Source organism: Triticum aestivum, chromosome 5D (genome assembly GCF_018294505.1).
Source record: "Triticum aestivum cultivar Chinese Spring chromosome 5D, IWGSC CS RefSeq v2.1, whole genome shotgun sequence".
Classification (NCBI taxonomy): Eukaryota; Viridiplantae; Streptophyta; class Magnoliopsida; order Poales; family Poaceae; genus Triticum; species Triticum aestivum.
Window position 1 is genome coordinate 512,915,996 of NC_057808.1, and position 16,593 is coordinate 512,932,588.

Here is a 16,593-nt window from a genome sequence, read left to right on the forward strand (position 1 = left end):
TAGCAAAGCAATCAATAGGGAACTACTCGGATAAACCGATGTGTGTCTTGAAGCCCCTGGAAATCAAGTCGCGCCCTGTTCTAAATCATATGTGTCTCGACCGGGGGCTGGCTACCAGCTTCAAGATGATTCCAATAAACCTTCGCCGATATCAACTTATCAAAGTGATCGCCACTAAAGTGCCTTCAAGCAAAAAAGGGCGTTACTAGCAGGTGGAGGCGAATGTCATCGGATTCGATGAGTAGGCGATGATCAATAACAGGGGGGATGCATGAAAGGAGGGCAGCGGCAGGCGTAAACTAGATGGCCAGAGTTCGGCATATTTCCTCCTCGGTCATCTTTTCTTTTTTCCCAAATTGTATCTTTCAAAGTTATATATACATAGCTTGGATTATTAGGTTTGATCCTTTTAATGAATAAAGATAAAAGACTTGACTGGTCGGGCCATGTGTACACTCATGGTGTATTCTTTTTCCTCTTTCTTGATTCATACACCAAGCATTATTCTCGCGATACAAAACCTAGATGCCTTTACAACACCATAAAATTTAATGGGGCTGCATTTTGAAGACGAGTCCACCCAAACGCCTTGGCACTATATCATGTCCTCGGCCTCACGTCCTCGGTACTTCACATTCATATGCATCGATTTCAAGTTGTGTCATTGGTCAATAGCTGGGTTGCCCGGCTCCTGTGCTTAACCCTTATGTTTCCGCTCTATCCGACTAGTGGGTAAAGGGAGCACACCCGTGATTGTTACTTCTGGTTTAACCGGTCAAGTACCTTAGTTGGAGAAAGGCAAAACATGACTGTCACAACATGCGTAAAATGTCGGTGAACCGTAGGCGGTGTTAAACTATATATAGCCAATGGCGGTTATCCGAGTAAAACAAAGGACTTTGTTTTTTCAAACAAGTCAAAGTTTGGGTGTTTCGACCTCGGTTGATCCGAGAACTCAATATATATTGGGGGGCTATTAATTTGCCCCCAAACAATGCTCCTAAGACTAAGTGTACTCTTTAGCCGTATGGTCTGATTGCCTTGTTTCTACTGATACAACTGCTTCCGGGTACCGAGACGTTGGCTAATGGTTGCATATAAGAAAGAAACACCCTAAGTAGCATATACTAAAGGACCGAAGCCGACGACTGGCCAACTACTCCTTGGAAGAGTCATAGTTGAGTCAAAATAAGCATAAAACATATAAAGGGAAGGGCATTTCTCATTAAAAATAAAACTTGTCCTTCTACATATATACATCTCGGCATATCCGAGGAAGAATATAAAAAATTGTCAGTCAAGATTCTCTAGAACCATGTCTCTCGTGCACTTCCGCTCAGACACCCGAGTAGCTGGCATCTCCCCATTATAGTAGAACCTGGCCTCTCGTTTCTTCCCCTCTGGACAGTGTTGCGCTATGGGCTCCAGATCAAGCTTTGTCCACCACGTCTACACGGCCGCAAATGCCTCTCGAGCACCCTCCATGCAAGCTGACTGCTTCCGCAGCTTGACTTGGGCGACAACGCCTTTGGAGGCTGATACGTCTCAGTCATAATTTTGATTGTTTCATGACAATATTCTACAACTTCCACATACTTTTGGGAACAGTTTATTTGATTTATTGGACAAACATATTGATCCAGTGCCAGTTCATGTTTGTTGCATGTTTTTTGTTTCGCAGAATATTGTTGGGGAACGTAGTAATTTCAAAAAAATTGCTACGCACACGCAAGATCATGGTGATGCATAGCAACGAGAGGGGAGAGTGTGTCCACGTACCCTCGTAGACCGAAAGCGGAAGCGTTAGCACAACGCGGTTGATGTAGTCGTACGTCTTCACGATCCGACCAATCAAGTACCGAACGCACGGCACCTCCGAGTTCAGCACACGTTCAACTCGATGACGTCCCTCGAACTCCGATCCAGCCGAGCTTTGAGGGAGAGTTCCATCAGCATGACGGCGTGGTGACAATGATGATGTTCTACCGACGCAGGGCTTCGCCTAAGCACCGCTACAGTATTATCGAGGTGGACTATGGTGGAGGGGGGCACCGCACACGGCTAAAAGATCAAACGATCAATTGTTGTGTCTCCAAGGGGTGCCCCTTCCCCGTTTATAAAGGAGTGGAGGAGGGGGGAGGGCCGGCCCTCTCTATGGCGCGCCCTAGGAGGAGTCATACTCCCACCGGGAGTAGGATTCCCCCCTTCCAAGTAGTAGGAGTAGGAGTCAAGGAAAGGGGAGAGAGAAGAGAAGGAAGGAGGGGGCGCAGCCCCTCCCCCTAGTCCAATTCAGCCCCTCCCCCTAGTCCAATTCGGACTAGGCCTTGGGGGGGCGCCCAGCCTCTCCTCTCTCTTTCCCCTAAAGCCCAATAAGGCCCATATGCTCCCCGGCGAATTCCCGTAACTCTCCGGTACTCCGAAAAATACCCGAATCACTCGGAACCTTTCCGATGTCCGAATATAGTCGTCCAATATATCGATCTTTACGTCTCGACCATTTCGAGACTCCTCGTCATGTCCCCGATCTCATCCGGAACTCCGAACTACATTCGGTACATCAAAACACATAAACTCATAATATAACCGTCATCGAACTTTAAGCGTGCGGACCTTACGGGTTCGAGAACAATGTAGACATGACCGAGATACGTCTCCGGTCAATAACCAATGGCGGAACCTGGATGCTCATATTGGCTCCCACATATTCTGCGAAGGTCTTTATCGGTCAAACCGCATAACAACATACGTTGTTCCCTTTGTCATCGGTATGTTACTTGCCCGAGATTCGATCGTCGGTATCTCAATACCTAGTTCAATCTCGTTACCGGCAAGTCTCTTTACTCGTTCTGTAATACATCATCCGCAACTAACTCATTAGTTGTAATGCTTGCAAGGCTTAAGTGATGTGCATTACCGAGTGGGCCTAGAGATACCTCTCCGACAATCGGAGTGACAAATCCTAATCTCGAAATACGCCAACCCAACAAGTACCTTCGGAGACACCTGTAGAGCACCTTTATAATCACCCAGTTACGTTGTAACGTTTGGTAGCACACAAAGTGTTCCTCCGGTAAACGGGAGTTGCATAATCTCATAGTCATAGGAACATGTATAAGTCATGAGGAAAGCAATAGCAACATACTAAACGATCAAGTGCTAAGCTAACAGAATGGGTCAAGTCAATCATATCATTCTCCTAATGATGTGATCCCGTTAATCAAATGACAACTCATGTCTATGGCTAGGAAACTCAACCATCTTTGATTAACGAGCTAGTCAAGTAGAGGCATACTAGTGACACTATGTTTGTCTATGTATTCACACATGTATCAAGTTTCCGGTTAATACAATTCTAGCATGAATAATAAACATTTATCATGAAATAAGGAAATAAATAATAACTTTATTATTGCCTCTAGGGCATATTTCCTTCAGTCTCCCACTTGCACTAGAGTCAATAATCTAGTTCACATCGCCATGTGATTTAACATCAATAGTTCACATCACCATGTGATTAACACCCATAGTTCACATCATCATGTGACCAACACCCAAAGGGTTTACTAGAGTCAATAATCTAGTTCACATCACTATGTAATTAACACCCAAAGAGTACTAAGGTGTGATCATGTTTTGCTTGTGAGATAGTTTTAGTCAACGGGTCTGTCACATTCAGATCCGTAAGTATTTTGCAAATTTCTATGTCTACAATGCTCTGCACGGAGCTACTCTAGCTAATTGCTCCCACTTTCAATATGTATCTAGACCGAGACTTAGAGTCATCTAGATTAGTGTCAAAACTTGCATCGACGTAACCCTTTACGACGAACCTTTTGTCACTTCCATAATCGAGAAACATATCCTTATTCCACTAAGGATAATTTTGACCGCTATCCAGTGATCTACTCCTAGATCACTATTGTACTCCCTTGCCAAAATCAGTGTAGGGTATACAATAGATCTGGTACACAGCATGGCATACTTTATAGAACCTATGGCCGAGGCATAGGGAATGACTTTCATTCTCTTTCTATCTTCTGTCGTGGTCGGGCTTTGAGTCTTACTCAATTTCACACCTTGTAACACAGGCAAGAAACTCTTTCTTTGACTGTTCCATTTTGAACTACTTCAAAATCTTGTCAAGGTATGTACTCATTGAAAAAACTTATCAAGTGTCTTGATCTATCTCTATAGATCTTGATGCTCGTAAGCAGCTTCACCGAGGTCCTTCTTTGAAAAACTCCTTTCAAATACTCCTTTATGCTTTGCAGAATAATTCTACATTATTTCCGATCAACAATATGCCATTCACATATACTTATCAGAAATGCTGTAGTGCCCACTCACTTTCTTGTAAATACAGGCTTCACCGCAAGTCTGTATAAAGCTATATGCTTTGACCAACTTATCAAAGCATATATTCCAACTCTGAGATGCTTGCACCAGTCCATAGATGGATCGCTGGAGCTTGCATATTTTGTTAGCACCTTTAGGATTGACAAAACCTTTTGGTTGCATCATATACAACTCTTCTTTAAGAAATCCATTAAGGAATGTAGTTTCGACATCCATTTGCCAGATTTCATAAAATGTGGCAATTTGCTAACATGATTCGGACAGACTTAAGCATCGCTATGAGTGAGAAAATCTCATCGTAGTCAACACCTTGAACTTTGTCAAAAACCTTTTTCCGACAAGTCTAGCTTTGTAGATAGTAACACTACTATCAGCGTCCGTCTTCCTCTTGAAGATCCATTTATTTTCTATGGCTTGCCGATCACCGGGCAAGTCAACCAAAGTCCACAGTTTGTTCTCATACATGGATCCCATCTCAGATTTCATGGCCTCAAGATATTTTGCGGAATCTGGGCTCATCATCGCTTCCTCATAGTTCGTAGGTTCGTCATGGTCAAGTAACATGACCTCCAAAACTGGATTACCGTACCACTCTGGTGCGGATTTCATTCTGGTTGACCTACGAGGTTCGGTAGTAACTTGATCTGAAGTTACATGATCATCATCATTAGCTTCCTCACTAATTGGTGTAGGAGTCACAGGAACAGATTTCTGTGATGAACTACTTTCCAATAAGGGAGCAGGTACAGTTACCTCATCAAGTTCTACTTTCCTCCCACTCACTTCTTTCGAGAGAAACTCCTTCTCTAGAAAGGATCCATTCTTAGCAACGAATGTCTTGCCTTCGGATCTGTGATAGAAGGCGTACCCGATTGTCTCCTTTGGGTATCCTATGAAGACACATTTCTCCGATTTGGGTTTGAGCTTATCAGGATGAAACTTTTTCTTATAAGCATCGCAACCCCAAATTTTAAGAAACGACAACCTTGGTTTCTTGCCAAACCACAGTTCATACGGTGTCGTCTGAAACGGATTTAGATGGTGCCCATTTTTACGTGAATGCAGTTGTCTCTAATGCATAACCCCAAAACTATAGTGGTAAATCTGTAAGAAACATCATAGATTGCACTATATCCAATAAAGTACGGTTATGACGTTCGGACACACCATTATGCTGTGGTGTTCCAGGTGGCACGAATTTGTGAAACTATTCCACATTGTTTTAATTGAAGACCAAACTCGTAACTCAAATATTTGTCTCCGCGATCAGATCGTAGAAACCTTATTTTCTTGTCACGATGATTTTCCACTTCACTCTGAAATTCTTTGAACTTTTCAAATGTTTCAGACTTATGTTTCATCAAGTAGATATACCCATATCTGCTCAAATCATTTGTGAAGGTCAGAAAATAACGATACCCGCCGCGAGCCTCAACACTCATCGGATCGCATACATCAGTATGTATTATTTCCAATAAGTCAGCTGCTCGCTCCATTGTTCCGGAGAACGGAGTCTTAGTCATCTTGCCCATAAGGCATGGTTCGCAAGCACCAAGTGATTCATAATCAAGTGATTCCAAAAGCCCATCAGCATGGAGTTTCTTCATGCGCTTTACACCAATATGACCTAAATGGCAGTGCCACAAATAAGTTGCACTATCATTATTAACTTTGCATCTTTTGGCTTCAATATTATGAATATGTGTATCACTACGATCGAGATCCAACGAACCATTTTCATTGGGTGTGTAACCATATAAGGTTTTATTCATGTAAATAGAACAACAATTATTCTCTAACTTAAATGAATAACCGTATTGCAATAAACATGATCAAATCATATTCATGCTCAACGCAAACACCAAATAACACTTATTTAGGTTCAACACTAATCCCGAAAGTATAGGGAGTGTGCGATGATGATCATATCAATCTTGGAACCACTTCCAATACACATCGTCACTTCATCCTTAACTAGTTTATGTTCATTATGCAACTCCCGTTTCGAGTTACTACTCTTTAGAAACTGAACCAGTATCAAATACCGAGGGGTTGCTACGAACACTAGTAAAATACACATCAATAATCTGTATATCAAATATACCTTTTTTCACTTTGCCATCCTTCTTATCCACCAAATACTTGGGGCAGTTCCGCTTCCAGTGACCAGTCCCTTTGCAGTAGAAGCACTTAGTCTCAGGCTTAGGTCCAGACTTGGGCTTCTTCACTTGAGTAGCAACTTGCTTGCCGTTCTTCTTGAAGTTCCCCTTCTATCCCTTTGCCCTTTTCTTGAAACTAGTGGTCTTGTTAACCATCAACACTTGATGCTCTTTCTTGATTTCTACCTTCATCGATTTCAGCATCGCGAAGAGCTCGGGAATTACTTTCGTCATCCCTTGCATACTATAGTTCATCACGAAGTTCTACTAACTTGGTGATGGTGACTAGAGAATTCTGTCAATCACTATTTTATCTGGAAGATTAACTCCCACTTGATTCAAGCGATTGTAGTACCCAGACAATCTGAGCACATGCTCACTGCTTGAGCTATTCTCCTCCATCTTTTAGCTATAGAACTTGTTGGAGACTTCATATCTCTCAACTCGGGTATCTGCTTGAAATATTAACTTCAACTCCTGGAACATCTCATATGGTCCATGACGTTCAAAACGTCTTTGAAGTCCCGATTCTAAGCCGTTAAGCATGGTGCACTAAACTATCAAGTTGTTATCATACCGAGCTTTGTCAAACGTTCATAACGTCTGCATCTGCTCCTGCAATAGGTCTGTCGCCTAGCGGTGCATCAAGGACATAATTCTTCTGTGCAGCAATGAGGATAATCCTCAGATCACGGATCCAATCCGCATCATTGCTACTAACATCTTTCAACATAATTTTTCTCTAGGAACATATCAAAATAAACATAGGGAAGCAAGAACGCGAGCTATTGATCTACAACATAATTTGCAAAATACTATCAGGACTAAGTTCATGATAAATTTAAGTTCAATTAATCATATTACTTAAGAACTCCCACTTAGATAGACATCCCTCTAATCTTCTAAGTGATCACGTGATCCATATCAACTAAACCATGTCCGATCATCACGTGAGATGGAGTAGTTTCAATGGTGAACATCACTATGTTGATCATATCTACTATATGATTCACGCTCGACCTTTCGGTCTCAGTGTTCCGAGGCCATATCTGTTATATGCTAGGCTCGTCAAGTTTAACCTGAGTATTCCGCGTGTGCAGCTGTTTTGCACCCGTTGTATTTGAACGTAGAGCCTATCACACCCGATCATCACGTGGTGCCTCAGCACGAAGAACTTTCGCAACGGTGCATACTCAGGGAGAACACTTGTACCTTGATAATTAGTGAGAGATCATCTTATAAAGCTACCGGCGAACTAAGCAAAATAAGATGTATAAAAGATAAACATCACATGCAATCAAAATATGTGACATGATATGGCCATCATCATCTTGTGCCTTTGATCTCCATCTTCAAAGCATCGTCATGATTTCCATCGTCACCGGCATGACACAATGATCTCCATAATCTTGATCTATATCAATGTGTCGTCACATGGTCGTCTCGCCAACTATTGCTCTTGCAACTATTGCTATCGCATAGCGATAAAGCAAAGCAATTATTTGGCGCTTGCATCTTATGCAATAAAGAGACAACCATAAGGCTTCTGCCAGTTGCCGATAACTTCAACAAAACATGATCATCTTATACAACAACTTATATCTCATCGCGTCTTGACCATATCACATCACAACATCCCCTGCAAAAACAAGTTAGACGTCCTCTAATTTGTTGTTGCAAGTTTTACGTGGCTGCTACGATGTTCTACCGACGCAGGGCTTCGCCTAAGCACCGCTACAGTATTATCGAGGTGGACTATGGTGGAGGGGGGCACCGCACACGGCTAAAAGATCAAACGATCAATTGTTGTGTCTCCAAGGGGTGCCCCCTTCCCCGTATATAAAGGAGTGGATGAGGGGGGAGGGCCGGCCCTCTCTATGGCGCGCCCTAGGAGTAGTCCTACTCCCACCGGGAGTAGGATTCCCCCCTTCCAAGTAGTAGGAGTAGGAGTCAAGGAAAGGGGAGAGAGAAGAGAAGGAAGGAGGGGGCGCAGCCCCTCCCCCTAGTCCAATTCAGCCCCTCCCCCTAGTCCAATTCGGACTAGGCCTTGGGGGTGGCGCCCAGCCTCTCCTCTCTCTTTCCCCTAAAGCCCAATAAGGCCCATATACTCCCCGGCGAATTCCTGTAACTCTCCGGTACTCCGAAAAATACCCGAATCACTCGGAACCTTTCCGATGTCCGAATATAGTCGTCCAATATATCGATCTTTACGTCTCGACAATTTCGAGACTCCTCGTCATGTCCCCGATCTCATCCGGGACTCCGAACTACCTTCGGTACATCAAAACACATAAACTCATAATATAACTGTCATCGAACTTTAAGCGTGCGGACCCTACGGGTTCGAGAACAATGTAGACATGACCGAGATACGTCTCCGGTCAGTAACCAATAGCGGAACCTGGATGCTCATATTGGCTCCCACATATTCTACGAAGATCTTTATCGGTCAAACCGCATAACAACATATGTTGTTCCCTTTGTCATCGGTATGTTACTTGCCCGAGATTCGATCGTCGGTATCTCAATACCTAGTTCAATCTCGTTACCGGCAAGTCTCTTTACTCGTTCTGTAATACATCATCCGCAACTAACTCATTAGTTGCAATGCTTGCAAGGCTTAAGTGATGTGCATTACCGAGTGGGCCCATAGATACCTCTCCGACAATCGGAGTGACAAATCCTAATCTCGAAATACGCCAACCCAACAAGTACCTTCGTAGACACCTGTAGAGCACCTTTATAATCACCCAGTTACGTTGTAACGTTTGGTAGCACACAAAGTGTTCCTCCGGTAAACGGGAGTTGCATAATCTCATAGTCATAGGAACATGTATAAGTCATGAAGAAAGCAATAGCAACATACTAAATGATCAAGTGCTAAGCTAACGGAATGGGTCAAGTCAATCATATCATTCTCCTAATGATGTGATCCCGTTAATCAAATGACAACTCATGTCTATGGCTAGGAAACTCAACCATCTTTGATTAACGAGCTAGTCAAGTAGAGGCATACTAGTGACATTATGTTTGTCTATGTATTCACACATGTATCAAGTTTCCGGTTAATACAATTCTAGCATGAATAATAAACATTTATCATGAAATAAGGAAATAAATAATAACTTTATTATTGCCTCTAGGGCATATTTCCTTCAAATATCCATATCAAATGAAGTCCAAACGCGATAAAAATTTACGGAGATTTATTTTGGAATATCTGTGATTTTTTGGAAAAAGAATCAACACGAGAAGATACCCGAGGGGCCCACAAGCTCGAGAGGCATGCCCCTTACCCTGGGCGCGGCTAGCAAGCTTGTGGGGCCCCTGTAAGGTAGTTGGTGCCCTTCTTTCGCCGCAAGAAAGATAATATTCAGAAGAAAATCGTGTTAAAAGTTTAGGCCAATCGGAGTTACGTATCTCCATAAATTTAAGAAAGGGTGAAAGGCCAGAAAACGAAAACGCAGAAACAGAAGAGAACAGAGAGAGATCCATCTCGGAGGGGCCCCTCCACCGCCATGGAGGCCATGGACCAGAGGGAAACCCTCCTCCCATCTAGGGAGGAGGTCAATGAAGCAGAAGACTGAGGGGGGGCTCTCTCCCCCTCTCTCCCGGTGGCGCCGAAATGCCGCCGGGGCCATCATCATGACGACGATCTACACCAACAACTTCGTCGCCGTCATCACCAACTCTCCCCCTCTATGCAGCGGTGTAACACGTCTTCTCCCCACTGTAATCTCTACTTAAACATGGTGGCCAACGCTTTATATTATTATCCAATGATATGTGGCTATCCTATGATGTTTGAGTAGATTAGTTTTTTCCTATGGGTTGATTGATGATCACGATTGGTTTGAATTGTATGTTTTATTATTGGCGCTGTCCTATGGTGCTCTCTGTGTCGCACAAGTGTGAGGGATCCCTGCTGCAGGGTGTTGCAATATGTTCATGATTTGCTTATGGTGGGTGGCGTGAGTGACAGAAGCACATACCCGAGTAAGTGGGTTGTTGCGTATGGGAGTAAAGAGGACTTGATACTTAATGCTATGGTTGGGTTTTACCTTAATGGCCTTTGGTAGTTGCGGATGCTTGCTAGAGTTCCAATCGTAAGTGCATATGATCCAAGTAGAGAAAGTATGTTAGCTCATGCCTCTCCCTCATACTACCTCCGTCCCAAAATATAAGAACATTTTTAACACTAGTCTAGTGTTAAAAACGTTCTTATATTTTGGGATGGAGGGAGTATAAAATTGCAATAATGATTACCGGTCTAGTGATCGATTGCCTAGGGACAAATAACTTTCTTGTGACAAAAAGCTCTCTACTAAAATTAACTTAATTGTTTCTTTATCTAAATAGCCCCTAGCTTTTATTTGCATGTTCTTTATTATCTTGCAAACCTATCCCTTTACACCTACAAAGTACTTCTAGTTTCATACTTGTTCTAGGTAAAGCAAACATTAAGCGCGTAGAGTTGTATCGGTGGTCGATAGAAATTGAAGGGAATATAAATTCTACCTTTACCTCCTCGTTGGGTTCGACACTCTTACTTATCGAGAAAGGCTACAATTGATCCCCTATACTTGTGGGTTATCAAGACCTTTTTCTGGCGCCGTTGCCGAGGAGCAATAGTGTGAGGTGAATATTCTCGTGTGTGCTTGTTTGCTTTATCACTAAGTAGATTTTATTTTCCGTTTTAAGTTGTTCTCTCTCTTTAGTTGTGGATACGGAACACGAAATACCAAAAAAAAATAGGTCTACTTGCTACTCATAGGGATGGGGAACCTCCTAAAACCCTCGATGCTTGTTATGTGAAAAATATTAAACACTACTTTGATAATCCAGAGAAAACCCCATTGAACATGATAATGGGAGACACGTTGTATCAATGTGAATACTTTAGGGATTATCGCTAGACTCAAAAAGGGAAACTCTTATGGGATCAAACTGAGATGTTACAATGGTATGGTTGGAATTTATGCTTGAGATATGGTTATACTTGCTGCTCTAGGATGAAGGCTCCACACCTTTCCTTTTCATGTGAATTTAATAATAATGAAACCTTGGCTTCTTATGCTAATGGTAGATATGATTACTATGATGTGGAACGAATAGAAGAATTTTTTGCTTTTAAGGGTGTGCCTATGAGATTGAATCTTTGTTTAAAAAGTATGAAGATTTTGATGATGTTGTTTATAGACCTGGAAATTTTGCTATACTTAAATATTGTCATGAGAATTACAAATACAATCATGATATTGATGATTTTATTGAGAAAGTCTCCGCTATCCAAGAAGAGACTAATATTTTGCTGGAATCTATGGAAGAAGAAATTGATGACACTGTGAGCTCGTTGGATGAAAAAGATGAGGAGGAGGAGAGCGAAGAACAAAAGGAGGAAGAGCGGATTGATCACCCGTTCCCACCTTCTAATGAGACTAACTTTTCAACTCATACATTGTTTAATTTCCCTTCATGCTTACCGAAGGATGAATGCTATGATAATTGCTATGATCCCTTGGATTCGTTTGAAATATCCCTTTTTGATGAAATTGATGCTTTGCTATGCTTGTGGCCAAGATGCCAATTTGAATTATTCTTATGGAGATGAACTTGCTATAGTTCCTTATGTTAAACATGAGATTGTTGTTATTTCACCCACACATGATAGTCCTATAATCTTTTCGAATTCTCCCAACTACACTATATCGGAGAAGTTGGCGCTTATTAAGGATTATATTGATGGGTTGCGTTTTACCATTACACATGATGATTTTGATAGATATAATATTCATGTGCATGATGCTCCTACTTGCAATTATTATGAGAGAGGAACTACATCTCCACCTCTCTATGTTTCCAATACAATAAAATTGCAAGAAACTATTTATGCTATGTACGGCCTTTACTATGTGTGCATGAATTGTTCTTTTATGACATGCCGATGCATAGGAAGAGTGTTAGACTTCGTTGTTGCATGATATATATATATATATATATATATATATATATATATATATATATATATATATATATTACTTTTTGCTCATTACTAAAATACAAAATCATTGTTAATTAAAATTGGCTTTGATATACCTTGGGATCCGGGTGGATCAATTACTTGAGCACTTTATGCCTAGCTTAATGGCTTTAAAGAAAGCGCTGCCAGGGAGACAACCCGGAAGTTTTAGAGAGTCATTTACTTCTGTTGTGTGCTTTTATAAAGTTTAAAAACAAAAAAAATAGAGGGGAACTTAAAAACTTTTTCGAAAAGAGAAGCGATTGGAAGGTTATGCATTGGAGAAGTGAGGGTCGACCTTGAACACTTGTGTTCATGCTCATGGAAACAAAGTAGAATTTTTCATGGAGGTTTCTCACAAAAATAATTATCCCCTTGTACAGAACCATTGTATTATAAAAATAATGTGCCAAGATTTGCCTTTAGGATGATTACATTGCTTGTTTGGTATGTGCAGTGCAAAAACAGAAAGTTTGGCTGTAGTGCGTGAATTTATAATTTTTTTACTGGAACGTCAAAAGTTTCTAAAAAATTTACACAGTAATTTCATGCAATTTTTTATTTTGTCCTAATTTTTCAGAATGTTTATATTTATAGAACTATGGTCAATGTTCAGATTACTACAGACTGTCTTGTTTTTGACAGATTCTATTTTTTGATGCATTGTTTTGCTTGTTTTGATGGAACTATGGATTGTATCGTTGGTATAAGCCATGGATAAATTAGAGCATAGTAGTTATAATGCAAAAATAAAATATGAATGGGTTTGCAGCAGCACTTAAAGTAGTGATTTGCTTTATTATACTAACGGATCTCACGAGGGTTTTGTTAAGTTTTGTGTGATTGAAGTTTTCAAGTTTTTGGTGGGATCGGGATGGATCAAGGAATAAGGAGTGGCAAGAGCCTAATCTTGGGGATGCCTGAGGCACCTGAAGGTAATATTCAAGGACTCCCAAGCAAGTAATCTTGGGGATGCTACAGAAGGCATCCCCTCTTTCTTCTAACGACCATCGGTAATTTTACTTGGAGCTATATTTTTATTCGTCACATGATATGCGTAAATTATTGTAGTGTCTTTTGTGTTTATTGTTCCCTTTTCTTTTATGCACCATGTTGTTGTGAGATACTCCTTGGTTGATTTATAGAATGCTTCTCCCTCATATAAAATTGCAATAATGACTACCGGTCTAGTTATCGATTGTGTAGGGACAAATAACTTTCTTGTGACAAAAAGCTCTCTACTAAAACTAACTTAATTGTTTCTTTATCTAAACAACCTAGCTTTTATTTGTGTGTTCTTTATTATCTTGGAAACCTATCCCTTTACACCTAGAAAGTACTTCTAGTTTCATAATTGTTCTAGGTAAAGCAAACGTTAAGCATGCGTAGAGTTGTATCGGTGGTCGATAGAACTTGAAGGGAATATAAATTCTACCTTTACCTTCTCGTTGGGTTCGACACTCTTACTTATCGAGAAAGGATACAATTGTTCCCCTATACTTGTGGGTTATCAGAGGCGCTGAACCAGCCCAAAGAAGTTGGTCGGCAGAGGGGAGTTCGGCCATAGAGAGATACGTAAATCCTCCATGGCAGGCTTGGTTGTTCGGTGGAGCTCGGCAAGCTGCTTCATCTGGTCGCCGAGGAGTCGAGGGTGCTGCTCCTACTAGAATTGCATCCAGAAGCCTTCTATTCAGCCGTGTCCTATTGGCAAAGTACTAGCACGCATGCTCGACATTGCGTAGAAGTTCCGAGAAGGCGCTTGATAAGCGAGAATTTTGCGTCAGCTCGAAGAATGCTTGATTGCTGAAGATATACTGTAGTAAATACAGCTTACCGAAAGCAATATTTGTCACCTCTGAAGTTCCTCCTTCGCCGCTTTAGCAAGGGAGGAAGCCTCTTGATGTTCTGCCGCAAGCTTTTTGAGCTTGGCGACATCCTTCTTCTTCGAGGCCTTCAGCGCTTCACTTTCAGTAAACACGCTCTTTAGGTCCTCCTCAATCTCAGAAAACCGAGCTTGAGCATCTCGCCGAGTCTTTTGTTCCTCAGCAAGCTCTTTGGTACTTTCCAGCACCGCAGCCTTTTGTTGCTCAGTTCGACCAAGCCTTGTCAAGCTCGGCCCACTATATGGCGAGGTCCTTCTTGGTCGCTACCAAAATTCAAAGGTGGAGTCAGACCAATAAATAGAATTGTTTGGTAGTTAAATAAATAGTAAGTGCACCAAATTTTGACCTTGCGCTTTCTCCATCTGCTGTTGGAGCAGATGTAAATCCTCCTTGGATCGTGCTAGCTTGCGATTCATTTCCTCCAACTCTGCTAAGTTGGAGGTAGAGGACGAGGTGGAAGCCTGCGTGAAAAAGCAAATAGCTGATAAGAGTTCAAGCATAAGGATCGATCCTCTAGTCGGCTTTTTCAATCCGACCAAGAGTCTTAGGGGCTACTGCATATTCGCGTTACTTAAAGATAAAAAAACATCAACCCTCAAGCCAGTTTGGGTAAACTAACTAAAGGCTCGGCAGCTACTACATCTGCACTTTCAAAAGATAGAATCTCATGCATGATTTCAAGATATAAGATCTATGTATTTCAGACGATGTTAACATTCTCCTTGAGGGCTATTGGCTAAACTTACTATATTATTCAAGCAATGAAAACAAGAGAAAAAAACAAAATTACTTAAAATGTGCTTATCTCAAAACCTTTGCAAGGCTGATGAAAACTTCCAGATTGTTGGCCTCAGCTGACTGGAATGTTGGGAGTCCCGGGCCAAGTATGGCATGGTGATCGGGTAGGAGGGAGGAACTGCTTAGAGCCGCCTCCACCTGCCGTCTGTGGCCTGGAAGCTCGGCCCCTCCAGGGCCGAGCACGGGTAATGACGTCCTCCCTGCATCATCCTCTGTTGATGGGGCAAGGGGTGTTCCTGGTAGGCCCTGTGACTTTGAGTCATCGGGGCCGAGGATGCTGGGCACTAGGGTGCCAGCTTTTCTTGACCAGGGGGAGTTTGCCTCCCCCAGTTCCCCGTGTTCTCCTCTACAGATGATGATTTAACCTCGGCTATAAGGACTTTGGTCACTCCCCCGTCCTTGGGTGTTGGAGGAACAGAGTGAGAAATGGCCTCCCCCAACCCGCCTTGGGCAAGGGGAGGATCAGCTGATGCATCCCAGGATCTCCGGGCCAGTGAAGCCATTAGAGCTCCATCATCGGAGTCATCCTTGCTAGGCAGTTTGTGCTGGGGGCTATGAAAGACAAGTAAAATTCATGGGCTAAAGGCGTCTTTCAAGTTAAAGTGGATATGAGTATTAAGAAGGTTAAATACCTTTCAGGATCCGGATGCTCCCTATGATGGCAGACTCCTTTGGTTGAGCCCGAGCTGACCGTCTCCACGGGCGCTGACGCCTGGCCCGTTGGAGCTGTACGGGCCTTTCTCGGATGCATGAACGTTCAACGAGGCTTGAAATCCTTAGATGCCCATCTTTTCTCGCCTTTGGAGAAGTGCACCTCGATCTCCTCCTTTTCGTCCTCCTCCTCATCAGACTCGGAGTGAGAACTCTGATGACTATATGTGAAAGAATCTGAGGTGCCTTCTCGGATGACCATGTTCTTTGTCCTATTCTTCCTTTCCTCCTTCGTCTTGACCGGGACCTCATAAGGGTCCTCAGAAAGTATCTTCTCGAGCTCGGGGGTCCTGGGACCTTCTAGGAGCGGTGTCGGGGACTTCATCTTCTCGGCCCGCGCATACCAAGCCTGTATGAAAGGCATAAAGTTGACCCCTCGGTTAAACAGAGGATAGGTGGTGGAATTAGTTAGTAAATTGCAAATAAAAGTTACCTTGACCATGGGGTTTGCATGGCTTAGTACAATGTCTGTGTCCCTGGATGGGAAGGTGTTCTTCTTGGGCTTGAACAAGAGCTTGCACATCCCGCCGAAGTCATTTCCTCGAAAGAACTGTTGGATCACCGCTTTGTCCTCTGGCTTATACCTTCACATCGGAGTAGCTCGGACCTGGAGGGGAAGAATTTGGCGATGGAGCATCACATGGACTACGTCCACCAGAGTGATACC